General features: G+C 41.3%; 1 protein-coding gene across 1 annotated transcript in view; it reads left to right on the top strand.

Annotated features, from left to right (window-relative positions):
- Window positions 1-27,674, top strand: part of CRIP2 (cysteine rich protein 2) — a 228,360-nt gene that overhangs the window by 86,119 nt on the left and 114,567 nt on the right. The window lies entirely within an intron of this gene.

The following is a 27,674-nucleotide window of genomic DNA, read 5'->3' as shown; positions in this document are numbered from 1 at the left end:
GCTCATTTGATAATGGAAGTACATTTTGGGTGTTATGTCCCTTTAGGGATGACTGTGCTGAAATGTGTGTGTAGTAATGGCAGTGATCTCTGAGGGTTACTAGTGAACATTTACTTGTACATTTCATCAAATTAAAGGGACATGAAACCCAACATTTTTTTAATTAATCAGAGCATACAATTTAAAAAAAAAGAAAAAGGTTTTGTAACAATCCATTGAGCGCTAAATGGTGCAGTCACTGCTACAATCTATTGCTCTTGTAAATGTATAAGGTTGTTAAAAACATTTTTGCAAATCTGCCGCCATATAACACTCCAGATATACACACACTCCTTAGTCAACTTGCTGTTCAACAAAGGATACCAAGAGAAAATAGTACATTTGATATTGGAGATAAACTGGAAAGTCTTTTTTTAAATGTAACACTCCATCTGAATCATGAAATAATTGTTTGAATTATATGCCCCTTTAATTAGTGAATGCAAAAGAAGCATTTGTAAACTTGCAAAACTTTGCACATTGTGGTAATAAAGTAACAATCAATAACTCACCACCTGGAAACCCTGGTTTCATCTAATGCTCCTTGATTATGGCCATTTAGGCTAGCTGTAAATTAGTTTGTAGTAGTATGTAGCCAAGGACAATTTAATGTCCAGCAAAAGCAGGCAAAATAGATCATAAATGTATATTACATTTTTTAGTGCCCTTAATTAAATGAATTAAAGGGTCAGTAAACACAGTGGCTTGTATGACACAAATGAAAGGGACAGTTTACTTCCAAAAATGTTATTGTTTAAAAAGATAGATAATACCTTTTATTTCCCATTCCTCAGCTTTGCACAACCAATATGATTATATTAATATACTTTTTTTTACCTCTGTGATTTCCTTGTATCTAAGCCTCTGCAGGCCATCTTTATCTCATAGCATTTTTATAGATTTTCACAGCAAGACAGCGCCCCTTATCTCAGTGCTATTTATTTACTTACTTGCATTTTAGCTAATTAGTGCTGACTCATGAATAACTCCATGGGAGTAAGCACAATGTTTATCTATATAGCACACATGAACGAGCACTGTCTTGCTGTGAAAAACTATAAAAATGCTCTGAGATAAAGATGGCCTGCAGAAACAGGCAGACATTTAGTGAAGGGGACAAAGTATGTGCAATGCTGGGGAATGGGCAGTAAAGGTGTTATCTTTTTAAACAATAACAATTTTGAAGTAGACTGTCTACGCACCACTGTCAGCTCTCTGAACAGGCATGGTGTTTTGAATCCTGATCCTCTAGTCACATGTAGCATATGTGTGTATGCCGCTGAAACAGTAATAACTGTGTACTAGAAGCAAAAATGCTTCTATTTAAAATTTAAATGTACCCATGCCTATTTTAAATTTGATCTTTTTATCCCTTTAAAGGGAAACTGACCCCATTTTTTTTCCTTTTGTTTTTCAGATAGAGCATGCAATTTTAAGCAACTTTCTAATTTACTGCTATTATCATTTTTTCTTCATTCTCTTGCTATCTTTATTTGAAAAAGAAGGCATCTAAGCTTTTTTTTCTTGGTTCAGCACTCTGGACAGCACTTTTTATTGGTGGATGAATTTATCCACCAATCAGCACGGACAACCCAGGTTGTTCACCAAAAATGGGCCGGCATCTAAACTTATATTCTTGCATTTCCAATAAAGATACCAAGAGAATGAAGAAAATTTGATAATAGGAGTAAATTAGAAATTTGCTTAAAATGTCATGCTCTATCTGAATCACGAAAGAAAAAATTTGGGTTCAGTGTCCCTTTAACTTTTCAGTCTCAATTGTTTTTCAATAGTTAAAACTCACACACTATTTACTTAATTTGTAGGACCAAATCTATTTGCGGACAAGGCTAGCCACAGTAATATTTTTAGTATTGAGTGATTTTTTTTTTTTTTTTTTTTTTTTTTTTGCAGTACTTTTCTGGCAAATAAGCAAATATATGTAACAGGGTTAGCCTATAGAAGTCTGCAGTGTGCATTGCCAGTTCTGAGAGTAAAAATTTAAAAAAAAAATCATAGCTAAATTATACGAAGGGGGCAAACAAAATAATGAAAGTATATTGCAAAGTTGTTTCACTAGGCATAACTAAACCATTTATATTAAAATATCATGGTGTTATCCATTAAAAGGGATATGAAGCTCAAAATATATTTATCTCTAGTGTCAAAGTACACTGAGGAAAAAGATTTTTAGGATTGATACCTGTTCATTAAAATCTAGTGAAATATGTTTGTTTTTTATCCGACCAGTCCCTTCTAAATGTTTGTGACATAGACATGATTTGAGTTCAAGATTAGAAGTCAGTGCACCTGATGTTTTCAGATTCTCTGATAAATATAATGGGCTGGGCTTACATTAAAGAGAGGTTCTACTGGAGAAAAAAAATGAGTTTGGGTTAAACCTTTTTATCTAGGACCAGTAAGGCAAGCATTACATAAAGAATTAGAGCATGTCATTTTTGCATTAGAATGTGCCTTAAGGGGCCAGTACATTTTATATATATAAATATAAATATAAATAATGTGTGAGCATATTAAAAGTAATTTTCTTTGAAATAATGGTGAGATTCCATGATTCATCACATGTAGGATATACTTCCTGTTCACCAGGAGTAGGCACCCCCCCCACTACATTGAAGAGCTTTACTTCACCCCATCTCCCAGTATTCCCCAGTTATGTTTTGCCTCTAGTATGGAGTAACTGAAACTCTGAACTGCATATTTATATTAAGTTTTACCATTTTTACATTTATGCCTGTACTGAAGCAGCTTTTGGCAGGAAAGTTCTGTGGGCGCCGTGCCTGGTTAGTCACTGCCCTAACCTTGTAATCCTGTCCCATTCTGAAGATCTTGTGGGCTTCACTGCTTGGTTTTTAGATCCTACATTTTATGATTTGTGAACTCTCGCCATCTTTTGAACCCCCCCAAAAAAAAAGTTTGTTTAGCTGATAAATGGACATTGGCATGCCTCACAAGCATAAAAACTGTTTTTTTTTCTCTGTACAGAAGCATTGTTTTACTAATAAATATTGACTGAAATGTCTGAAATGTTCTGTAAAATCTGATTACATGAAAAAAATATGAGTATGAGTCTGTAAATATAACGTGGTAAAAGTGTGGCAAATTACTACCACAGAGTACCAGGAGATCTTATACCTTGAATTGGAGCTTCAATAAACCATCAACTTCTCATAGCAAAAGATACATAATCCCCTCATCTAGACTACGCCTGGCTTCTGCTCCCTTTTTATAAGCAGCCTTTAGGGAAAATCACTTTGCAGAGTAAATGTGAAAATGCTTTTCACATACAGTGGAGAGAATCTGAGCTGTTCACTTATATTATATAAACAGTATATGTGTGTGTGTATGTGTATATGTATGTGTATATATATATATATATATATATATATACACATCCTCGGGGATCTACACTTCATTAATACTCCTTCATTTCCGTTTTTTAGGTAATATATTATGTAATTTTCCACTATGAAGCTTTGTGTTGGCGATTTAAAAAAATAATAATAAATAAATAAAAAAACTAGAAATACTTCTTACTGATTACATGATGTCCTCCTGCAGCTATATTTATAATTAATAATCAGAATGTAGCAGACACCTTTTGGTAAATGATTGTCTCTTGTCTTGGCGTATCCATCTGCTCTCTGATTTTCAATTGCTCCCTAATGATTGTGAAGTAAAAGATGTCTGCTACCAGGGTAACAGTGTTTGGTGATGGTATACAACGTTCATATCTCTGAAAATTCATTAGAAATAATTATGATTCAGAAAGTGCTACTGCCCTGCTTAATGTAGTACTATCACACAACTGCCTGTCTCAATGCTTTTAACTCTCGCAAAGGAGAAATAATATACTTCCACTCCTGAGCTGGAGAAAGGCTGTTGATTGGCTGCCCAAAGGCAGAACTTTTTTTTCACTTTCTGCAATGAGATTTTTTTAGTGAAGATTTTTCTGCAGGTCATTTTTAAATAAAATGAAATTTTAAATTAGGCAGTTACACTAAAGCACCAGATCAATTACAATGTGTTGGTTAACTGGATAATAAAGCAATATAAAGGTTATTAATATAGTGCAGTAGTAGAACATTGCATTGCAAATTAGCTGCAGACAAAAAATAAATTGTAAAATCTCTCTTTGAATAAATTTGTTTCCTTTTCTCTTGGTCTACCATAGAAAGGTAGAAATAAAAAAGGTGCATTTCTCATAAGAACGTCCAACATTAAAAAAATCACAGCTTTGCAGACTGGGAAAGGCTAGGGGGTGGATTTGAAAAAATCCCTGAGAGACAGTCAACAATCAATGCACTGCTGCTTTGCTGCGTTACTGCATATTTGACAGTTCACTTCAAACAGCACTTTGCACTGGATTCACTTTGTTAAGGAAAAATTGCACAGTGCAGCCAGAACACAGCTCTGTTTGAAGAGAACAGCCTAATGTGGAGCAGAGCTGCAAAGTTAAAGCACCAACTCTTCCTGCGTGTGTCCCATTCTTTCTGAGACATGCTGTGATTTTTGTGATGTCATCTCAGACCACTGCATGTTTTGCCTTGCAAATTGTCTGCTTTCTTAATATCCTTTGTTAAAAAGCTAACCTTGAGATTAGCAGTGCACTACTAGGGAGCTAGTTGCTTATTGGTGGCTACATACATTTGTCACTTGCCATTGGCTTGCCAGATGCAGGGGTTAAACACTATTGTATCGAAGTGGTAGTGTAATATGTGTATGTATGCTGTATTCCTATTAACTTAGACAAAATGTAGTGTATTGATGAGATATTGAAGTAGACTGAGTTTGGGCTATGGGGTGAGGGTGAATAATAAAAAAAAGTATTAACCCCTTAATGACCGGACCATTTTTCAATTTTCTTACCCTTAATGACAATGGCTATTTTTACATTTCTGCAGTGTTTGCGTTTAGCTGTAATTTTCCTCTTACTCGTTTACTGTACCCACACATATTATATACCGTTTTTCTCGCCATTAAATGGACTTTCTAAAGATACCATTATTTTCATCATATCTTATAATTTACTAAAAAAAAATGATAAAATATGAGGAAAAAATGGAAAAAAACACACTTTTTCTAACTTTGACCCCCAAAATCTGTTACACATCTACAATCACCAAAAAACACTGATGCTAAATAGTTTATAAATTTTGTCCTGAGTTTAGAAATACCCAATGTTTGCACGTTCTTTGCTTTTTTTTTGCAATTTATGGGGCAATAAATACAAGTAGCACTTTACTATTTCCAAACCACTTTTTTTCAAAAGTTACTTTGGAACCCTGATATCTGTCAGGAATACCTGAATATCCCTTGACATGTATATATTTTGTTTTAGAAGACATCCCAAAGTATTGATCTAGGCCCATTTTGGTATATTTCATGCCACCATTTCACCGCCAAATGCGATAAAAAAAAAAAAGTTCACTTTTTCACAAATTTTGTCACAAACTTTAGGTTTCCCACTGAAATTATTTATAAACAGCTTCTGCAATTATGGCACAAATGGTTGTAAATTCTTCTCTGGGATCCCCTTTTTCAGAAATAACAGACTTATATGGCTTTGTGGTTGCGTTTTGGTAATTAGAAGGCCGCTAAATGCCGCTGCGCACCACATGTGTTTTATGTCCAGGAGTGAAGGGGTTAATTAGGGAGCTTGTAGGGAGCTTGTAGTGTTAATTTTAGCTTTAGTGTAGTGTAGTAGACAACCCCAAGTATTGATCTAGGCCCATTTTGGTATATTTTATGCCACCATTTTACCGCCAAATGTGAGCAAATAAAAAAAAAACTTTACATTTTTCACAATTTTAGGTTTCTCACTGAAATTATTTACAAACAGCTTGTGTTATTATGGCAGAAATTGTTGTAAAAGCTTCTCTGGGATCCCCTTTGTTCAGAAATAGCAGACTTATATGGCTTTGGCGTTGCTTTTTGGTAATTAGAAGGCCGCTAAATGCTGCTGCGCACCACACGTGAATTATGCCCAGCAGTGAAGGGGTTAAATTAGGTAGCTTGTAAGGAGCTTGCAGGGTTAATTTTAGAGATCAGCCTCCCACCTGACACATCCCACCCCCTGATCCCTCCCAAACAGCTCTCTTCCCTCCCCCACCCCACAATTGTTCCCGCCATCTTAAGTACTGGCAGAAAGTCTGCCAGTACTAAATAAAAGTTTTTTGTTTTTTTTAAATAAAAATAATAAAATATTTTAGTTGTGATGAACCCCTTCCTTAGCACCAACCTCCCTGATCCCCCCCTCCAGCTCTCTAACCCTCTCCCCTACCTAATTACCGCCATCTTGGGTACTGGCAGCTGTCTGCCAGTACCCAGTTTGGCCCCACAAACCAAAGTATTTTAATTTTATTTTTAACTTTTATTTTTATTTTTAATTATTTCTGTAGTGTAGCAGCCCCCCCACAATACCACCACCCCCTCCCCCTCCCAGATCCTTTTATATGGAAAAAACATTTTTTAATTTTTTTTCCCCCTTCCTAACTTCATTGGTGTCAGTGTGGCTAATGCGTGCGCGTGCACGTGCATGTGCACGCGCGCACACGTGCATGTGCACGCGCGTCCACGTGCACGCCCTCGTGCACGCGCGCGCATCGTGCACGCGCGCATACGCTCCCTCCTCCCACCCGGTCAAACGGCACCATCGGCACCATCGCTACCAGTGCAGAGAGGGCCACAGAGTGGCTCTCTCTGCATCGGAAGCTTGTAAAGGGGTATTGCAGGATGCCTCCATATCGAGGCATCACTGCAATACCCTCAGAGCTGCTGGAAGTGGTTGTGATCACTTCCAGCACTCTGTTAGACAACTGACGTACCAGGTACGTCTATTGTCATTAACTGCTTGTTAATGCATGACGTACCTGGTACGTCAGTTGTCATTAAGGGGTTAAAGGTCTAAATATTGGGTCTCAAGCCATAGGTTGGACAAGCTTGTTAATACATTTGTTACTATGAATGTGAATGGTGATCACACAGACTGCAAGTTATATTGGAAGGTCTACTATGGATCTCAGAAGTACAGATGCAAATTAGGATAACTGTAAACAAACAGATTTTCTAAACTTAAAGTTAAAGAGAACAGCAAAGTCAAAATTAAAGGGACATGAAACACCACATTTTACTTTCATGATTCAGATTGAGCTTGTAATTAAAACGGCTTTCTAATTTACTTCTATTATCAAATTTTCTTTGTATCTTTTTTGTTGAAAAGCAGTGATGCACGCTTAGGAGCGTGCATGTGCCTGGAGCACTATATGACTGCAGTTTTGCAAGAATGTAATCCACTAGATGGCAGCACTATTTCTTGCAATGTAATGCTCCAGACACCTACCTAGGTATCTCTTCAACAGAGAATACCATGGGAACCAATCAAATTTGATAATAGAAGTAAATTGGGATCGTTTTACAAATTGTATGATCTTTCTGAATTACAAAATAACTTTTTTGGGTTTCATATCCCTTTAAACTTTTCAAAACACCCCGTACATTGCGTCTCCCAGCATTCCCGATGAAGTGCATAGTCTTGCTAAGTTTTATCATTTTGATATTTATGCCTGTCCTTGGGGAACTTTTTGGTAGGAAATTTCTGTGGGCCGTCATGCCTGATTAGCCTCCGTCCCTGTCTTAAAGGGACAGTAGAGACAAAATTAAACATTCAAGATTCAGACAGAGGTTACAATTATAAACAACTTTCCAATAAACTTCTCTTATCTAATTTGCTTTGTTCTCTTAGTATTCTATGTTGAAAAGCATACATAGGTAGGATCAGGAGCAGCAATGCACTACTGTGAGCTAGCTGCTGACTGGTAGCTGCACATATATGCATCTTGTCATTGGCTCACCTGATGTGTTCAACTAACTCCCAGTAGTGCATTGCCACTTCAACAAAGGACAGCAAGTGAATGAAGCACATTTGATAATATAAGTTAACTGAAATGTTGTTTAAAATTGCAGGCTCTATCTTAATCATGAAAGAGAGGTTTTGTGTTTCATGTCCCTTTAGCATTTTAAGAAATATTGTTTAGTATGCATGCAACCCTGCCCGCTCACAGCCAATGACATGGGGGCGGGAGCTTTCAATCTCTCCGGTCTGGCCAGGAAGATTGTAACTCTTCACCTAAGAGGTGGAGAACAGGGTTGGGAAGCAGTGGTCTGACTACAGTCAGGATTTCTCTTGTAAGATGTATCAAGTCCACAGATTCATCCTTACTTGTGGGATATTCTCCTCCTTCCCAACAGGAAGTGGCAAAGAGAGCACCCACAGCAGAGCTGTCTATATAGCTCCCCCCTTAGCTCCACCCCCCAGTCATTCTCTTTGCCTACTCTAAGAAACTAGGAATGGCAGAGCGAGTGTGGTGACAAAAATGTTAGTTTTTTATTTCTCAAGCAAAAGTTTATTTTAAATGGTACTGGTGTGTACTATTTACTCTCTGGCAGAAAAGGGATGAAGATTTCTGCAAGGAGGATTATGATCTTAGCACTTTGTAACTAAGATCCACTGCTGTTCTCACAAGGGCTGAAGAGTACAGGAAAACTTCAGTTGGGGGAACGGTTTGCATGCTAAGCTGCATTTGAGGTATGTTCAGTCTATTTTTTCTAGACAGACTGTGTTAATTCTAGAAAAGGCTGGCAATATCCCCATGAGGGAAGGGTAAGCTGTATTCAGACACTTTGATAGGAATTTCAGCTTGCTTGAAGGGCTCATAAGTTACTGGTGACACTGTTGGGAAAAAACTTTTTTTGTTTGTTCAGTAAATGATGCAACTAAAGGGGTCATTGTGGCTTGTTTTAGGGTTTTTTAACCCACATGGTTAATTAAGAGACACTCAGGTGTTTTTCTAATAGGCCCCAAAACATCGACAGGCTTGGAACAAGGGTAAACAGGCCAAGAAGCCTGCAGCTGCTTCTAAAACAGCATGAAGGGGTAGCCCCCGATCCGGGACCGGATCTAGTAGGGGGCAGACTCTCTCTCTTCGCTCAGGCTTGGGCGAGAGATGTTCAGGATCCCTGGGCTTTAGAAATTGTGTCCCAGTGGTATTTTCTGGAATTCAAAGACTCCCTTCCAAGGGGGAGATTTCACATTTCTCGATTGTTTGTAAACCAGACAAAGAGAGAGGCGTTCTTATACTGTGTAGAAGACCTACATACCATGGGGGTGATCCGCCCAGTCCCAATAGAGGAACAGGGGCTAGGGTTTTATTCAAACCTGTTTGTGGTTCCCAAAAAAGAGGGAACTTTCAGACCAATCTTGGATCTCAAAATTCCAAAAAGTTCCTCAAGGTTCCATCATTCAAGATGGAGACTATTCTGACTAATCTACCTCTGATCCAGGAGGGTCAATATATGACTACCGTGGACTTAAAGGATGCGTATCTACACATCCCTATTCACAGAGATCATCATCAATTTCTCGCCTTTCTAAACAGGCATTACCAGTTTGTGGTCCTTCCCTTCGGGTTGGCCACGGCTCCCAGAATTTTCACAAAAGTGCTAGGGTCCCTTCTGGCGGTTCTGCGACCACGGGGCATAGCAGTGGCGCCTTATCTAGACGACATCTTAATTCAGGCGTCTACTTTCCAGCTAGCCAAGTCTCACATGGACATCGTGTTGGCTTTTCTGAGAGCTCACGGGTGGAAGGTGAACATACAAGAGAGTTCTCTCTTCCCTCTTACAAGAGTTTCCTTCCTAGGGACTCTGATAGACTCGGTAGAAATGAAAATATTTCTGACGGAGGTCAGAAAATTAAAGCTCTTAACCACTTGCCGAGCTCTTCATTCCATTCCTCGGCCATCAGTGGCTCAGTGTATGGAGGTAATCGGACTCATGGTAGCAGCAATGGACATAGTTCCTTTTCCCCGCCTACACCTCAGACCACTGCAACTATGCATGCTCAAACAGTGGAATGGGGATTATGCAGATTTATCTCCTCAACTGCATCTGGACCAGAGACTCTCTTCTCTGGTGGTTGTCTCAGGACCACCTGTCTCAGGGAATGTGTTTCCGCAGGCCAGAGTGGCTCATTGTAACAACAGATGCCAGATTGCTAGGCTGGGGTGCAGTCTGGAACTCCCTGAAAGCACAGGGCTTATGGTCTCGGGAGGAAGCTCTCCTCCCAATAAACATTCTAGAACTGAGAGCGATATTCAATGTGATTCAGGCGTGGCCTCAGCTTGCTGCGGCAAAATTCATCAGATTTCAGTCGGACAACATCACGACTGTAGCTTATATCAATCATCAAGGAGGAGCAAGGAGTCCTCTAGCGATGATGAAGTTAACCAAAATAATCCGGTGGGCAGAGGATCACTCTTGCCATCTCTCAGCAATCCACATCCCAGGGGTAGAGAACTGGGAGGCGGATTTTCTAAGTCGTCAGACTTTTCATCCGGGGGAGTGGGAGCTCCATCCGGAGGTATTTGCCCAGCTGATTCAGCTATGGGGCACACCAGAATTGGATCTGATGGCGTCTCGTCAGAATGCCAAACTTCCTTGTTACGGGTCCAGGCGGTACTGATAGATGCTCTAGCAGTGCCTTGGTCCTTCAATCTGTCCTATGTATTTCCACTGTTTCCTCTCCTCCCACGTCTGGTTGCCAGAATCAAGCAGGAGAGAGCTTCGGTAATTCTGATAGCACCTGCGTGGCCACGCAGGATTTGGTATGCAGACCTAGTGGACATGTCCTCGGTTCCACTGTGGACTCTGCCAATGAGGCGGGACCTTTTAATTCAAGGTCTGTTCACGCATCCAAATCTAATTTCTCTGCGTCTGACTGCTTGGAGATTGAACGCCTGATTCTATCAAAGCGTGGTTTCTCTGAGTCGGTCATTGATACCCTGATTCAGGCTAGAAAGCCTGTCACCAGGAAGATCTATCATAAGATTTGGCACAAATATCTTTATTGGTGTGAATCCAAAGGTTACTCGTGGAGTAAGATTAGGATTCCTAGAATATTGTCTTTTCCCCAAGAAGGTTTGGAGAAGGGATTATCTGCTAGTTCCCTAAAAGGACAAATATCTGCTTTGTCTATTCTACTACACAAACGTCTGGCAGATGTCCCAGACTTTCAAGCATTTAGTTAGGCTTTGGTCAGAATCAAGCCTGTATTTAAACCTGTTGCTCCGCCATGGAGCCTAAACTTAGTTCTTAAAGTTCTTCAAGGGGTTCCGTTTATACATATGCATTCCATAGATATTAAGCTTCTATCTTGGAAAGTTTTGTTTTTAGTAGCTATCTCTTCGGCTCGAAGAGTTTCTGAGCTATCTGCTTTACAATGTGATTCCCCTTACCTTTGTTTTCCATGCAGATAAGGTGTTTTTGCATACCAAACCTGGGTTTCTTCCTAAGGTTGTTTCTAATAAGAATATCAATCAAGAGATTGTTGTTCCTTCTCTGTGTCCTAATCCTTCATCAAAGAAGGAACGTCTGTTGCACAATCTTGATGTGGTTCGTGATTTAAAGTTCTACTTACAAGCAACTAAAGATTTCCGTCAAACATCTTCATTGTTTGTTGTTTATTCTGGTAAACGGAGAGGTCAAAGGGCTACGGCTACCTCTCTTTCCTTTTGGCTGAAAAGCATCATCCGTTTGGCCTATGAGACTGCTGGACAGCAGCCTCCTGAAATAATTACTGCTCTTTCTACTAGAGCTGTGGCTTCCACATGGGCTTTTGTTGAACAGATTTGTAAGGCGGCGACTTGGTGTTCGCTTCATACTTTTTCCAAATTTTACAAATTCGATACTTTTGCTTCTTCGGAGGCTATTTTTGGGAGAAAGGTTCTACAAGCAGTGGTGCCTTTCGTTTAAGGCCCCTGTCTTGTCCCTCCCTTCATCCGTGTCCTAAAGCTTTGGTATTGGTATCCCACAAGTAAGGATGAATCCGTGGACTCGATACATCTTACAAGAGAAAACATAATTTATGCTTACCTGATAAATTTATTTCTCTTGTGATGTATCAAGTCCACGGCCCGCCCTGTTTTTTAAGACTGGCATATATATTTTTATTTTAAAACTTTCAGTCACCACTGCACCCTATAGTTTCTCCTTATTTCTTCCTAGCCTTCGGTCGAATGACTGGGGGGTGGAGCTAAGGGGGGAGCTATATAGACTGCTCTGCTGTGGGTGCTCTCTTTGCCACTTCCTGTTGGGAAAGAGAATATCCCACAAGTAAGGATGAATCCGTGGACTCGATACATCACAAGAGAAATAAATTTATCAGGTAAGCATAAATTATGTTTTATCAAGCAGCGGTCGTCAATGGGGAGAGAAGGGTTTGATAAATTTAGCTCTTAGTCCCATCCCCTCTCCCAAGCTGTCCCACACTGCAGAAGCAAATATACAAATATTTCGAAATCCAAACTTTTTCTGGTCTCAGTTTAGAATAAAGGGTTTTGTGCTGTATATATTTAAAGGGACAGTCAAGTCCCAAAAAAACTTTCATGATTTAAATAGGTAATGTAATTTTAAACATCTTCCCAATTTACTTTTATCACCAATTTTGCTTTGTTCTCTTAGTATTCTTAGTTAAAAGCTAAACCTAGGAGGTTCATATGCTAATTTCTTAGACCTTGAAGACTGCCTCTAATCTGAATGCATTTTGACCACTAGAGGGCATTAGTTAATGCGTTTTTATATAGATAACATTGAGCTCATGCCTGTGAAGTGACCTAGGAGTGAGCACTGATTGGCTAAAATGCAAGTCTTTAAAAAAAGAACTGAAATAAGGGGGCAGTCTGCAGAGGCTTAGATACAAGGTAATTACAGAGGTAAAACATGTATTATTATAACTGTGTTGGTTATGCAAAACTGGGGAATGGGTAATAAATGGATTATCTTTCTTTTTAAACAACAAAAATTCTGGTGTTGACTGTCCCTTTAATAAAAAAGTCTATCAGAAAGGACAGTACAATATCATTATGCCACTATATTTATAATTAATAATTAGAGAGTAAGAGACACTTTGGATTTTTCCAGCGGCTCTTTGCTTTACAATTGTTCCCTAATGAGGAATTTTCATGGGCATTATTTTGACAAATTATACCATACGCGTCTTCAGCTACATCAATGCTTTTTTTCTGTTCTCCAGATTGTACATTTTTATGGCAGATGTCCCCTTATAAACCATAAAATATGACATTGTCATCTTTCCCTACATTTAAATTGTCCTGTTTTCGTCACATAAACCGGCCAATTTCAGTTTAATTAATATTAATTTACGGGAAGTATAGACATATTAGGCACAGCACATACAGGAAATTTCATCATATTTAACATGAAGCTGTAATCTGGGAGGATCCTGAACATCTAATTCCTTAGATACTTTGTTTCATCTGTAATTCTGAATCCGCATCATCTGTGAACAGGTTTATTTAATCATTTATTCAATCCCTCATTCTGTGAGTCTTGTCTATGGTTATTTTTAGCTCTTACGTGACCTGAATTCCCCTGATAGTAACCATCCACAAAATCTCTTGTCTTTTACATGTGATAAAGTAGGGCAGAGAGACGCTAACCTGAAGTACTTAAGCAGTTCCTTTTACTGGTACTTAGTTACTAAAAAGAAAATACAGATTTTTATTCTAAAAATACTCTAGTAAATCACATTTTTGCACCCTGCAACTAAATATTTACCTTAACCAGGGGTGGTGAGCCTTGGCACACTTGCCTTGACTTTTTTTTTGTACTGCCCGTAGAGGATGCCTTCTTGCCATACTGCCCCCCCCCCCCAAGCGCAATAACTGCCACCTCTCATGGCATATTTTCCTATTTACTGCTACAATGAAGGCCAGATACATTTATAGAAGATTGTGGGCAGTTTGGGTAGCAAGAAACCATTTTTGTTTGAAAATCTAATATTAATAATTAAGTGAAACCGACTGGATCTCTTAGACCCAATGGACCTTGCAACATAAATTACTTTTATTGAATTTAGTTTATTGTATATATATCTATAGCTTCTGCTGGCCAGTTGATTCCAGCTTGGCACTGCTAAGTGTGTCCTGTTGTAATATTCATTCATATTTTACTCCCTAAATACGTACAAATGTGCTGCAAAACATATCTGAAGGATAAAACATTACTTATGGCTGCAAGACTCAGTTGTTTCTATAAATCTGGTGTGATTATGATATATAAAACACCCATGAATTCTATAAACCTTTTATTAAAATAATGAAGAAAGCCATAATAGTAATATAAGGAATTTGACTGGGCTGAAAGTGCCCTTGTTTAAACAAGTCTGCAGTTGGTTTCATTAAAACGAATAGCATTTGGTCTGACATCTTTATGAGCTTGGGATGAAAATTTTATTGCACTGATTCAGTTCTGACATCCGTGTAATATTTAATATAACTGCTCATGTACAGGCCACTTAGAACTTAAAAGAATTTAAAATATTTCTTTCATGAGGTAGTTTTGTTAAAAATAAGCCTGTAATTTATTAACTACAAGTCATTAGAACACTGAATTTGATTGTGAAAAGTACTTGTTAAGAATTAACGATTCCTCTCCTATGTTGTTTGTAAATTAGAGATTACTTGAGGAAGCACTAGTCTTGCATTACCACTTTAAAGCAGTGTTTATATTTTTTGTTTGCATTTAAAAAAATAAAATTAAAATTAAAAAAATGAAAGTCACATGCATTTCTGGAGCCAACAAGAACAGTCCTGTTGTTGTTTGTTGCCTTGGGATACATTGAAGTACAGTAGTAACTATACTACACTGTTGTGTACGCTGGATAGTGCTCTACTGAGCTACATTCTCACTCTATGTAATCAACAGCCATGTGCATTTTATAGCTTGGACACTAAAGTCTCTGATTGGCTGTTTTATCTCAACCTTCTTTGATGGTACTACTGCTACTACTAACCTGGAATTGTAATTTTATATTTTTATTCTGCTAAAAAAAGTTGAATCATTGTTTTAAAATAGTCATTTGGAAGTAAAAGGGATACATTTATCTTAAAAGGACATACAAATGTGAAATAAAAATACTGTAATGTGTCAAAGCATTTTATTATTACACTGTCCCTTGCATATCACCAGCAGTGTCTCCAAAACCCATGTAAAGGAGTGGCACTCAGTCAAAGATAGGGGGGCACTGCTAGAGATCTAAAGATTATCTCTCTCTTTCTCTCTCTCTCTCGCTTTTTTTCTCTTGCGCTCTGTCTCACGCTTCTTTCTCTCTCTCTCTCGCGCTCTCTCTCTCTCTCGCTTTTCTCTCTCTCGCTTTTCTCTCTCTCTCGCTTTTCTCTCTCTCTCGCTTTTCTCTCTCTCTCGCTTTTCTCTCTCTCTCTCTCTTGCTTTTCTCTCTTTTCTCTCTCGCTTTTTTCTCTCTCTCTCGCTTTTTTTTTCTCTCACTCGCTTTTCGCTCGCTTCTGTCTGTCTCTCTCGCGCTCTCTCTCGCCTCTCACTCTCTTGCTTTTCTCTCTTTCTCTTTCGCTTTTCTCTCTCTCGCTTTTTTCTGTCTTGCGCTTTTCGCTCTCTCTCGCTTTTCTCTCTCTTGCTTTTTTCTGTTTTGCGCTTTTCGCACTCTCTCTCTCTCTCTCTCTCTCTCTCTCTCTCTCACTTTTTGCTCGCTTCTGTCTCTCTCTCTCTTTTCTTCTCTCTCGCTCTTTTCTCTCTCTCGCTCTTTTCTCTCTCTCGCTCTTTTCTCTCTCTTGCTCTTTTCTCTCTTCTCTTTTCTCTCTCTCGCTCTTTTCTCTCTTCTCTTTTCTCTCTCTTGCTCTTTTCTCTCTTCTCTTTTCTCTCTCTTGCTCTCTTTTCTCTCTTCTCTCTCTCTCTCTCTCTCTCTCTCTCTCTCGCTTTTCTCTCTCTCTCTCTCTCTCTCTCTCTCGCTTTTCTCTCTCTCTCTCTCTCGCTTTTCTCTCTCTCTCTCTCTCTCTCTCTCTCTCTCGCTTTTCTCTCTCTCTCGCTTTTCTCTCTCTCGCTTTTCTCTCTCTCGCTTTTCTCTCTCTCTCTCGCTTTTCTCTCTCTCTCTCGCTTTTCTCTCTCTCTCGCTTTTCTCTCGCTTTTCTCTCTCTCTCTCGCTTTTCTCTCTCGCTTTTCTCTCTCTCTCTCGCTTTTCTCTCTCGCTTTTCTCTCTCTCTCTCTCGCTTTTCTCTCTCTCGCTTTTCTCTCTCTCTCGCTTTTCTCTCTTTTTTTCTCTTTTTTTCTCGCTGCACTGTTTTGTAGACAGGGTACAACAGGAGGGGTGGAGCAATGAGTGTGCAGTGGGTGGGGTAAGGCAGGGCTGGCTTTACTATAGACTTGCCCTGGGTGTATTGTTGGTGGGGAGGGATGATCACAGTGTGTGGAGCACAGGGGGGCAGCCATTTAATAATTGTGGAGGGGTTGGGACATCATAGCACTATTTATTAGTTGTCCTGATTATAAGTATGGCAGGATATCTCATTAAACACTGTAGACAAAATTCTAGGGGTGTCTTATTTTTCGGGATGGAAAATGATAAATTCTATCCTTTTCATTTCTCCAACATAGGTGTGTCCGGTCCACGGCGTCATCCTTACTTGTGGGATATTCTCTTCCCCAACAGGAAATGGCAAAGAGCCCAGCAAAGCTGGTCACATGATCCCTCCTAGGCTCCGCCTACCCCAGTCATTCTCTTTGCCGTTGTACAGGCAACATCTCCACGGAGATGGCTTAGAGTTTTTTAGTGTTTAACTGTAGTTTTTATTATTCAATCAAGAGTTTGTTATTTTAAAATAGTGCTGGTATGTACTATTTACTCTGAAACAGAAAAGAGATGAAGATTTCTGTTTGTATGAGGAAAATGATTTTAGCAACCGTTACTAAAATCCATGGCTGTTCCACACAGGACTGTTGAGAGGAATTAACTTCAGTTGGGGGAACAGTGAGCAGTCTTTTGCTGCTTGAGGTATGACACATTCTAACAAGACGATGTAATGCTGGAAGCTGTCATTTTCCCTATGGGATCCGGTAAGCCATTTTTATTCAGACAGTAAATAAGGGCTTCACAAGGGTTTATTAAGACTGTAGACATTTTCTGGGCTAAATCGATCATATTTACACATATTTAGCCTTGAGGAATCATTTAATCTGGGTATTTTTTGTAAAATAATATCGGCAGGCACTGTTTTAGACACTTTATTCTATAGGGACTTTCCCTAATCATAGTCAGAGCCTCATTTTCGCGCCGGTATGGCGCACTTGTTTTTGAGAACAGCATGGCATGCAGCTGCATGTGTGTGGAGCTCTGATACATAGAAAAGTCTTTCTGAAGGCATCATTTGGTATCGTATTCCCCTTTGGGCTTGGTTGGGTCTCAGCAAAGCAGATTCCAGGGACTGTAAAGGGGTTAAATATAAAAACGGCTCCGGTTCCGTTATTTTAAGGGTTAAAGCTTCCAAATTTGGTGTGCAATACTTTTAAGGCTTTAAGACACTGTGGTGAAATTTTGGTGAATTTTGAACAATTCCTTCATACTTTTTCGCAATTGCAGTAATAAAGTGTGTTCAGTTTAAAATTTAAAGTGACAGTAACGGTTTTATTTTAAAACGTTTTTTGTGCTTTGTTATCAAGTTTATGCCTGTTTAACATGTCTGAACTACCAGATAGATTGTGTTCTGACTGTGGGGAAGCCAAGGTTCCTTCTCATTTAAATAGATGTGATTTATGTCATAAAAAATTTAGTAAAAATGATGCCCAAGATGATTCCTCAAGTGAGGGGAGTAAGCATGGTACTGCATCATCCCCTCCTTCGTCTACACCAGTCTTGCCCATACAGGAGGCCCCTAGTACATCTAGCGCGCCAATACTCCTTACTATGCAACAATTAACGGCTGTAATGGATAATTCTATCAAAAACATTTTAGCCAATATGCCCACTTATCAGCGAAAGCGCGACTGCTCTGTTTTAGAAAATACTGAAGAGCATGAGGACGCTGATGATATTGTTTCTGAAGGGCCCCTACACCAGTCTGAGGGGGCCAGGGAGGTTTTGTCTGAGGGAGAAATTTCAGATTCAGGAAAAATTTCTCAACAAGCTGAACCTGATGTGATTACTTTTAAATTTAAGTTGGAACATCTCCGCGCTCTGCTTAAGGAGGTGTTATCCAATTTGGATGATTGTGATTATCTGGTCATTCCAGAAACACTATGTAAAATGGACAAGTTCCTAGAGGCCCCGGGGCCCCCCGAAGCTTTTCCTATATCCAAGTGGGTGGCGTACATTGTTAATAAAGAATGGGACAGGCCCGGTATACCTTTCGTACCTCCCCCCATATTTAAAAAATTGTTTCCTATAGTCGACCCCAGAAAGGACTTATGGCAGACAGTCCCCAAGGTCGAGGGGGCGGTTTCTACTCTAAACAAGCGCGCCACTATACCCATAGAAGATAGTTGTGCTTTCCAAGATCCTATGGATAAAAAATTAGGTTTGCTAAAAAAGATGTTTGCTCAGCAAGGTTACCTTCTACAACCAATTGCATGCATTGTCCCTGTCACTACAGCCGCGTGTTTCTGGTTCGATGAGCTAGAAAAGGCGAGTATTAGTAATTCTTCTTCTTATGAGGAGATTATGGACAGAATTCGTGCTCTTAAATTGGCTAATTCTTTCACCCTAGACGCCACCTTGCAATTGGCTAGGTTAGCGGCGAAAAATTCTGGGTTTGCTATTGTGGCGCGCAGAGCGCTTTGGTTAAAATCTTGGTCAGCGGATGCGTCTTCCAAGAACAAATTGCTTGACATTCCTTTCAAGGGGAAAACACTGTTTGGCCCTGACTTGAAAGAGATTATCTCTGATATTACTGGGGGCAAGGGCCACGCCCTTCCTCAGAATAGGTCTTTCAAGGCCAAAAATAAACCTAATTTCCGTCCCTTTCGCAGAAACGGACCAGCCCCAAGTGCTACGTCCTCTAAGCAGGAGGGTAATACTTCTCAAGCCAATCCAGCCTGGAGACCTATGCAAGGCTGGAACAAAGGAAAGCAGGCCAAGAAACCTGCCACTGCTCCCAAGACAGCATGAGATGCGGGCCCCCGATCCGGGACCGGATTTGGTGGGGGGCAGACTCTCTCTCTTCACTCAGGCTTGGGCAAGAGATGTTCTGGATCCTTGGGCGCTAGAAATAGTCTCCCAAGGTTATCTTCTGGAAGTGATTCATCCTGTTCCATTAAGAGAACGAGGGATGGGGTTCTACTCCAATCTGTTCGTAGTTCCCAAAAAAGAGGGAACGTTCAGACCAATCTTAGATCTCAAGATCCTAAACAAGGTCCAAAATGGAAACCATTCGAACAATCCTTCAATCCAGGAAGGTCAATTCTTGACCACGGTGGATTTAAAGGATGCGTATCTACATATTCCTGTCCACAAGGAACATCATCGGTTCCTAAGGTTCGCATTCCTGGACAAGCATTACCAGTTCGTGGCGCTTCCTTTCGGATTAGCCACTGCTCCAAGGATTTTCTCAAGGGTACTAGGGTCCCTTCTGGCGGTGCTAAGACCAAGGGGCATTGCTGTAGTACCTTACTTGGACGACATTCTGATTCAAGCGTCGTCCCTTCCTCAAGCAAAGGCTCACACGGACATAGTCCTGGCCTTTCTCAGATCTCACGGATGGAAAGTGAACGTGGAAAAGAGTTCTCTATCTCCGTCGACAAGAGTTCCCTTCTTGGGAACAATAATAGACTCCTTAGAAATGAGGATTTTTCTGACAGAGACCAGAAAAACAAAACTTCTAAATTCTTGTCGGATACTTCATTCCGTTCCTCTTCCTTCCATAGCGCAGTGCATGGAAGTGATAGGTTTGATGGTAGCGGCAATGGACATAGTTCCTTTTGCGCGCATTCATCTAAGACCATTACAACTGTGTATGCTCAGTCAGTGGAATGGGGACTATACAGACTTGTCTCCGAAGATACAAGTAAATCAGAGGACCAGAGACTCACTCCGTTGGTGGCTGTCCCTGGACAACCTGTCACAAGGGGTGACCTCCCGCAGACCAGAGTGGGTCATTGTCACGACCGACGCCAGTCTGATGGGCTGGGGCGCGGTCTGGGGATCCCTGAAAGCTCAGGGTCTTTGGTCTCGGGAAGAATCTCTTCTACCGATAAATATTCTGGAACTGAGAGCGATATTCAATGCTCTCAAGGCTTGGCCTCAGCTAGCGAGGGCCAAGTTCATACGGTTTCAATCAGACAACATGACGACTGTTGCGTACATCAACCATCAGGGGGGAACAAGGAGTTCCCTGGCGATGGAAGAAGTGACCAGAATCATTCAATGGGCGGAGACTCGCTCCTGCCACCTGTCTGCAATCCACATCCCAGGAGTGGAAAATTGGGAAGCGGATTTTCTGAGTCGTCAGACATTGCATCCGGGGGAGTGGGAACTCCATCCGGAAATCTTTGCCCAAATCACTCAACTGTGGGGCATTCCAGACATGGATCTGATGGCCTCTCGTCAGAACTTCAAGGTTCCTTGCTACGGGTCCAGATCCAGGGATCCCAAGGCGACGCTAGTAGATGCACTAGTAGCACCTTGGACCTTCAAACTAGCCTATGTATTCCCGCCGTTTCCTCTCATCCCCAGGCTGGTAGCCAGGATCAATCAGGAGAGGGCGTCGGTGATCTTGATAGCTCCTGCGTGGCCACGCAGGACTTGGTATGCAGATCTGGTGAATATGTCATCGGCTCCACCATGGAAGCTACCTTTGAGACGAGACCTTCTTGTTCAAGGTCCGTTCGAACATCCGAATCTGGTCCCACTCCAGCTGACTGCTTGGAGATTGAACGCTTGATCTTATCAAAGCGAGGGTTCTCAGATTCTGTTATTGATACTCTTGTTCAGGCCAGAAAGCCTGTAACTAGAAAAATTTACCACAAAATTTGGAAAAAATATATCTGTTGGTGTGAATCTAAAGGATTCCCTTGGGACAAGGTTAAGATTCCTAAGAGTCTATCCTTCCTTCGAGAAGGATTGGATAAAGGATTATCTGCAAGTTCCTTGATGGGACAGATTTCTGCCTTGTCTGTGTTACTTCACAAATAGCTGGCAGCTGTGCCAGATGTTCAAGCCTTTGTTCAGGCTCTGGTTAGAATCAAGCCTGTTTACAAACCTTTGACTCCTCCTTGGAGTCTCAACTTAGTTCTTTCAGTTCTTCAGGGGGTTCCGTTTGAACCCTTACATTCCGTTGATATTAAGTTATTATCTTGGAAAGTTTTGTTTTTGGTTGCAATTTCTTCTGCTAGAAGAGTTTCAGAATTATCTGCTCTGCAGTGTTCTCCTCCTTATCTGGTGTTCCATGCAGATAAGGTGGTTTTACGTACTAACCTGGTTTTCTTCCAAAAGTTGTTTCTAACAAAAACATTAACCAGGAGATAGTCGTGCCTTCTCTGTGTCCGAAACCAGTTTCGAAGAAGGAACGTTTGTTGCACAATTTGGATGTTGTTCGCGCTCTAAAATTCTATTTAGATGCTACAAAGGATTTTAGACAAACATCTTCCTTGTTTGTTGTTTATTCTGGTAAAAGGAGAGGTCAAAAAGCAACTTCTACCTCTCTCTCTTTTTGGATTAAAAGCATCATCAGATTGGCTTACGAGACTGCCGGACGGCAGCCTCCTGTAAGGATCACAGCTCCTTCCACTAGGGCTGTGGCTTCCACATGGGCCTTCAAGAACGAGGCTTCTGTTGTTCAGATATGTATGGCAGCGACTTGGTCTTCACTGCACACTTTTACCAAATTTTACAAGTTTGATACTTTTGCTTCTTCTGAGGCTATTTTTGGGAGAAAGGTTTTGCAAGCCGTGGTGCCTTCCATTTAGGTGACCTGATTTGCTCCCTCCCTTCATCCGTGTCCTAAAGCTTTGGTATTGGTTCCCACAAGTAAGGATGACGCCGTGGACCGGACACACCTATGTTGGAGAAAACAGAATTTATGTTTACCTGATAAATTACTTTCTCCAACGGTGTGTCCGGTCCACGGCCCGCCCTGGTTTTTTAATCAGGTCTGATAATTTATTTTCTTTAACTACAGTCACCACGGTATCATATGGTTTCTCCTATGCAAATATTCCTCCTTAACGTCGGTCGAATGACTGGGGTAGGCGGAGCCTAGGAGGGATCATGTGACCAGCTTTGCTGGGCTCTTTGCCATTTCCTGTTGGGGAAGAGAATATCCCACAAGTAAGGATGACGCCGTGGACCGGACACACCGTTGGAGAAAGTAATTTATCAGGTAAACATAAATTCTGTTTTTACTTTCTGTGTAGCATGTGAAGTGTAGCCAAAGAAAATGGTTACCAGTAAATGTATAGCATTGTAAAGGAGTTAAATATATATGCCTAGATTTAGAGTTTTGCGGCCAAAGGGGTGCGTTAGCTACGCGTGTTTTTCCCCCCCACACCTTTTAAATAACGCTGGTATTGAGAGTTCTCTGAATGGCTGCGTTAGGCTCCAAAAAGGGAGCGTAGAGGCATTTTTACGTCACTTCAACTCTCAATACCAGCGTTGCTTACGGTAGCGGCTAGCTGGAAAAACGTGCTCGTGCACGATTCCCCCATAGGAAACAATGGGCAGTTTGGGCTGAAAAAAAACCTAACACCTGCAAAAAAGCAGCGTTCAGCTCCTAACGCAGCCCCATTGTTTCCTATGGTGAAACAGATTCTAAGTCTGCACCTAACACTCCAACATGAACCCCGAGTCTAAACACCCCTAACCTTACACTTATTAACCCCTAATCTGCCGCCCCCGCTATAACTGACCCCTGCATATTATTATTAACCCCTAATCTGCCGCTCCGGACACTGCCGCAACCTACATTATACCTATGTACCCTTAATCTGCTGCCCACAACATCACAACCCCTATATTATATTTATTAACCCCTAATCTGCCGACCGGACCTCGCCACCACTATAATAAATGTATTAACCCCTAAAGCTAAGTCTAACCCTAACACCCCCCTAAGTTAAATATAATTTCTCCAACATTGGTGTGTCCGGTCCACGGCGTCATCCATTACTTGTGGGATATTCTCCTCCCCTACAGGGAAAGGCAAGGAGAGCACACAGCAAGAGCTGTCGATATAGCTCCCCCTCTGGCTCCGCCCCCCAGTCATTCTCCTTGCCGCTCTGAACAAGTAGCATCTCCACGGGCATGGTGAGGAGTTTGTGGTGTTAGTTGTAGTTTTTTATTTCTTCTATCAAGAGTTTGTTATTTTAAAATAGTGCTGGTATGTACTATTTACTCTGAAACAGAAAGAGATGAAGAGTTCTGTTTAAAAGAGGAGTATGATTTTAGCAGCAGTAACTAAAATCGATTGCTGTTCCCACACAGGACTGTTGAGATGAGAGAACTTCAGTTGGGGGGAACAGTTTGCAGACTTTTCTGCTCAAGGTATGACTAGCCATTTTCTAACAAGACTGTGTAATGTTGGAAGGCTGTCATTTTTCCCTCATGGGGATCGGTAAGCCATTTTCTTAGACATAGAAAGAATAAAGGGCTTATTATGGGCTATTAACTGGTGGACACTCTTAAGGGCTAAATTGATTGTTTATTTAAGTTTTTATTTAAAGTTTGAAGTGGATTTCACACTTTTATTATTTGGGGAACGTTTTTTTATCTCCAGGCACTAGTTAAAACACCTTCCCAGTCAGGAAGGGCCTTTCACTGTATTAGGCAGAGCCTCATTTTCGCGCCATTTTTGCACAGTTTCTTTTAAGTACAGTGCATGCAGATGCATGTGAGAGGGTCTGGTGTCCACTGAAAAAGTTCCTAGAAGGCTTGAAATACCCCCCTGGGATAGTTGAAGTCACAACAAAGGCTGTGGCTGGGACTGTAGTGGGGTTAAAATTGCAAACGGCTCCGGTTTCCACATTTTAAGGGTTATCAGCTTGAAAATTGGGGTGCAATACTTTGAATGCATTAAGACACTTGGTAAAGATTGGATAATTTCTTCATAGTTTTTCACATATTCAGTAATAAAGTGTGCCCTGTTTAACATTTAAAGAGACAGTAACGGTTTTGTTTTAAAACGGTTTTTGTGCTTTATTAACCAGTTTAAGCCTGTTTAACATGTCTGTACCTTCTGATAGATCATAGTATGGTAGCCAATGTGGTTCCCCATTCAAATATAGTGTGATAATTGTGCCATTGCGTCCAAACAAAGTAAGGACAGAACTGTCACAAATTGTAAAGTTGCCCAGGATGATTCCTCAGATGAAGGAAGTAGACATAGTTCTACATCATCTCCTTCTGTGTCTATACCAGTTATGCCCGTGCAGGCGACCCCTAGTACTTCTAGCACGCCAATGCTTGTTACTATGCAGTAATTGACGGCAGTAATGGATAACTCCATAGCTAATATTTTATCCAAAATGCCAGCATTTCAGAGAAAGCGCGATTGCTCTGTTTTAAACACTGTAGAGCAGGAGGGCGCTGATGATAATTTTTCTGTCATACCCTCACACCAGTCTGAAGTGGCAGTGAGGGAGGGTTTCTCAGATGGAGAAATTTCTGATACAGGAAGAATTTCTCAGCAGGCAGAACCTGATGTTGTGACATTTAAATCAGAGCATCTCCGCGCATTACTTAAGGAGGTGCTATCTACTCTGGATGATTGTGACAATCTGGTCATCCCAGAAAACTTGTGCAAGATGGACAGTTCCTAGAGGTCCCGGTGCACCCTGATGCCTTTCCGATACCTATACGGGTGGCGGACATAGTGAATAAGGAGTGGGAGAAGCCAGGCATACCTTTTGTCCCTCCTCCTATATTTAAGAAATTGTTCCCTATGGTCGACCCCAGGAAGGACATATGGCAAACAGTCCCTAAGGTCGAGGGGGCGGTTTCTACACTAGCCAAACGCACGACCATTCCCATTGAGGACAATTGTGTTTTCAAAGATCCTATGGATAAAAAATTGGAGGGTTTTCTTAAAAGATTTTTGTACAGCAAGGTTACCTCCTTCAACCTATTTCGTGCATTATTCCTGTCACTACAGCGGCGTGGTTCTGGTTCGAGGAACTGGAAAAGTCGCTCAGTAGGGAGACTCCGTATGAGGAAGTCATGGACAGAATTCACGCACTTAAGTTAGCTAATTCCTTTATTTTAGACGCAGTTAGCAGTTAGTGAGATTAGCGGCGAAAAATTCAGGGTTTGCAATTGTGGCGCGCAGAGAGCTCTGGCTAAAGTCTTGGTCGGCGGATGTATCTTCCAAGACAAAATTGCTTAATATCCCTTTCAAAGGTAAGACCCTTTTTGGGCCAGAATTGAAAGAAATTATTTCAGACATCACTGGGGGAAAGGGCCATGCCCTCCCACAGGATAGGCCTTTCAAGGCTAAGAATAAGTCCAATTTTCGTTCCTTTCGCAATTTCAGGAACGGACCGGCTTCTAACTTGGCAGCCTCTAGACAAGAGGGTAACGCTTCCCAGTCTAAACCAGCTTGGAAACCAATGCAAGGCTGGAATAAGGGTAAACAGGCCAAGAAGCCTGCTGCTGCTCCCAAGACAGCATGAAGGGGTAGCCCCCGATCCGGGATCGGATCTAGTAGGGGACAGACTCTCTCTCTTTGCTCAGGCTTGGGCAAGAGATGTTCAAGATCCCTGGACACTAGAAATAGTCTCTCAGGGTTATCTTCTAGAATTCAAGGAACTACCCACAAGGGGAAGGTTCCACATTTCTCACTTATCTTCAAACCAAATAAGTAGACAGGCATTCTTACATTGTGTAGAAGACCTGTTTAAGATGGGAGTGATACACCCAGTTCCAACTGTGGAACAAGGTCTGGGGTTTTTACTAAAATCTGTTTGTAGTTCCCAAAGAAGAGGAACTTTCAGACCAATTCTGGATTTAAAAATTCTAAACAAATTTCTCAGAGTTCCATCGTTCAAAATGAAAACCATTCGAACAATTTTACCTACAATCCAGGAGGGTCAATATATGACTACCGTGGATTTAAAGGATGCGTATCTACATATTCCTATCCACAAGATCATCATCGGTTCCTAAGGTTCGCCTTTCTGGACAAACATTTTCAGTTCGTGGCTCTCCCATTCGGACTAGCCACTGCTCCCAGAATTTTCACAAAGGTGCTCGGGTCCCTTCTAGCGGTTCTAAGACCAAGGGGCATTGCAGTGGCACCTTATCTGGACGACATTCTAATTCAAGCGTCGTCTCTTTCCAAGGCAGAGACTCATACAGACATTGTTCTAGCCTTTCTCAGATCTCACGGGTGGAAGGTGAACGTAGAAAAGAGTTCCCTGTCTCCGTCGACAAGAGTTCCCTTTTTGGGAACAATAATAGATTCTTTTGAAATGAAGATCTTCCTGACAGAAGTCAGAAAGTCAAAGCTTCTAAACGCTTGTCAAGTTCTTCTCTCTATTCTGCAGCCTTCCTTAGCTCAGTGCATGGAAGTAGTAGGGTTGATGGTTGCAGCAATGGACATAGTTCCTTTTGCTCGAATTCATCTAAGACCATTACAACTGTGCATGCTCCAGTAGACAGGATCACCTGTCTCAGGGAATGAGTTTCTGCAGACCAAAGTGGGTCATTGTCACGACCGACGCCAGTCTATCAGGCTGGGGCGCGGTCTGGGATTCCCTGAAAACTCAGGGTTTACGGTCTCGGGAAGAGTCTCTTCTCCCGATCAACATCCTGGAACTGAGAGCGATATTCAATGCTCTCCGGGCTTGGCCTCATCTAGCGAAGGCCGGATACATAAGATTCCAGTCAGATAACATGACGACTGTAGCTTACATCAACCATCAGGGAGGAACAAGGAGTTCCTTGGCGATGAGAGAGGTATCCAAGATCATCAAATGGGCGGAGGATCACTCCTGCCACCTATCTGCAATCCATATCCCAGGAGTAGACAACTGGGAGGCGGATTATCTGAGTCGTCAGATTTTCTATCCGGGGGAGTGGGAACTCCACCCGGAGGTGTTTGCCCAGTTGACTCAATTATGGGGCATTCCAGACATGGATCTGATGGCGTCTCGTCAGAACTTCAAGGTTCCTTGTTACGGGTCCAGATCCAGTGATCCCAAGGCCACTCTAGTGGATGCATTAGTGGCGCCTTGGTCGTTCAACCTAGCTTATGCGTTTTCACCGTTCCCTCCCCTTCCCAGGCTTGTAGCCAGGATCAGACAGGAGAAGGCCTCGGTGATTCTGATAGCTCCTGCGTGGCCGCGCAGGACTTGGTATGCAGACCTGGTGAATATGTCATCGGCTCCACCATGGAAGCTACCTTTGAGACAGGATCTTCTAGTACAAGGTCCATTCGAACATCCAAATCTAATTTCTCTGCAGCTGACTGCTTGGAAATTGAACGTTTGATTTTATCCAAGCGTGGGTTTTCAGATTCAGTGATAGATCCAGAAAACCTGTGTCTAGAAAGATTTACCATAAAAAATGGAAAAGATATATCTGTTGGTGTGAATCCAAGGGATTCTCCTGGAGTAAGATTAAAATTCCTAAGATTCTCTCTTTTCTCCAAGAAGGTTTGGATAAGGGATTTCTCAGCGAGTTCTCTAAAAGGACAGATTTCTGCTTTATCTGTCTTGTTATACAAACGACTGGCAGCTGTGCCAGAGGTACAAGCTTTTGTACAGGCTTTGGTCAGAATCAAACCTGTTTACAGACCCTTGACTCC

Source organism: Bombina bombina, chromosome 1, assembly GCF_027579735.1.
Source record: "Bombina bombina isolate aBomBom1 chromosome 1, aBomBom1.pri, whole genome shotgun sequence".
In the NCBI taxonomy this organism is placed as follows: domain Eukaryota; kingdom Metazoa; phylum Chordata; class Amphibia; order Anura; family Bombinatoridae; genus Bombina; species Bombina bombina.
The sequence above is the reverse complement of the archived record's forward strand: the minus strand, read 5'-3'. Positions and strand labels throughout refer to the sequence as shown.